We start from the raw sequence: 1,923 nt of genomic DNA on the forward strand, positions 1-1,923 counted from the left end.
ACAGAGAGACAAACGAGACAAACAACCATTCACTCTCTCACTCACACCTAGGGACTATTTAGAGTTACCAATCAGCCTAACATGCATGTTTTTTGGTCTGTTGGAGGAAACCGGAGTACCCGGAGAAAACCCACGCATGCACGGAGAGAACATGCAAACTCCACCCAGAAAGGCCCCTGGACCGGGGTTTGAACCAAGCACCTGCTCGCTGAGAGGCAGCAGCTCTACCAGTTGCGCCACCGTGCTGCCCACAAGGTGTACCTTTAAGACCAATTGTTAGCATGATTAACTCTGTCACTTACAATGTTTCCAAATATCTGGCGTCTGTACTCATCCCTTTAGTTGGCATCTCAGAACATCACATACAGAACACCATGGACTTTGTAGATAAGGTGAGGGATGTCATCATGGAGACTGATGAAACATGGGTCTCTTTTGATGTCACATCACTCTTTACGTGCATTCCTGTTGATGATGCATTAGAGGTGGTCAGTTTAAGATTAAAATCAGACACCACTCTGAGCAGCAGGACCACGCTTTCCACAGAGGACCAGATTTAACTTTTTTAGAACACATCAGACATTTCTCTCTTTTTATTTTTAATTTATTTTTTACAGCAAGCTTTTTTTATTTATCATATCTGAAATGTAGCAGGAGTTCAGACACCTGCTGATGTGCGCACGCTAGAGCTGTCTGGAGAAGGTTATGTGTAGCGTGCAATTTCCACAGGGCATTTATTTATTCTGTTGAATAAATGATCGTTTCTGTTTCAGGGGTCTGAGAGGAGGAGAGAGGCGGTGTTTTTCAGTGCATAGCCCCGATAAGTAGGGACAATATTTGGAGAGGAGGAAACAAGGACTCTGTGCAGAATCTCTGTGCATAAGACCATCTGTCCCTCCGTCCTCAGCCCCCTGTCTAGAGGCTCCTCGAAGGAGCGTGTAACTGTGCGCTGCGCGTGCTGCAACATCCACAGACTGGGTCCGCCTGGCTGAGGGCAACGTCTCCTCTCGTTGTATTTTTAATAAATAATGAAAATAAAAATGCGCAACGACTTTGAGCTTTTTGGGGCAGAGCTACCGGATCTGAGGAAAGAGTTGCCAGAACACAACGGGTCAAAATGAGAGAGTTCCCGGATCTTGCTCCGGCAGGATCCAGTTCAAATTAACCACTGGCGAACCCCCGAGAGGGTACAGGCATTCGATGATGCCCAAAAGGCTTTGGCTAATGCTACGCTTTTGGCCCATCCATCTCCAGCGACTCCTGTGGCTCTGACAACTGATGTCTCTAATTATGTTGGGGCAGTTTGTGAATGATTGGTGGATGGAGCATGGCACCCCCTTGCTTTTTTTTAGCAGGAAACTCCAGGATGCTGAAAAAATATAGCACCTTTGATAGGGAACTGCTCGCCCTTTTTCTGGTGACGCACCATTTCATGTTCCTGTTGGAGGGCATGGACATTACTGTTTTTGTTGACCACAAGCCACTCACTATTGGTATGGCAAAAGTTTCTGAGCTGTGGTCAGCGCTGTAACGACATTTGTCCACCATTTCGGAGTTTACTACGGACATTCAGCATGTGGTTGGCAAGAATAACCTGGTGGCTGACTGTCCAGAACAAAGGTTGCTTCTGTGCGTCTGGACAGTTTCTTTTTTTTGTGCTGAAACGTTTCGCCTTCAGCCCAGAAGGCTTCATCAGTCAAGGAAATATCAGTTTTGTTGTGTGTTTCCTTGACTGATGAAGCCTTCCGGACCGAAGACAAAACGTTTCAGCACAAAAAAAAAAAACTGTCCAGATGGCAAGACTGAAAAATGTTGGATTGTATACCTGGATTATTGAGCATGGACTTTGTTGTTTTCAACCACTTTGACAAGACTGTCAACAAGGAAGAGGGCCGGCAATGGAGGAGGGGGCGTACCAAAGAG

The sequence above is a fragment of the Nematolebias whitei genome, chromosome 9, assembly GCF_014905685.2.
Source record: "Nematolebias whitei isolate Nwh7 chromosome 9, NemWhi1, whole genome shotgun sequence".
Classification (NCBI taxonomy): Eukaryota; Metazoa; Chordata; class Actinopteri; order Cyprinodontiformes; family Rivulidae; genus Nematolebias; species Nematolebias whitei.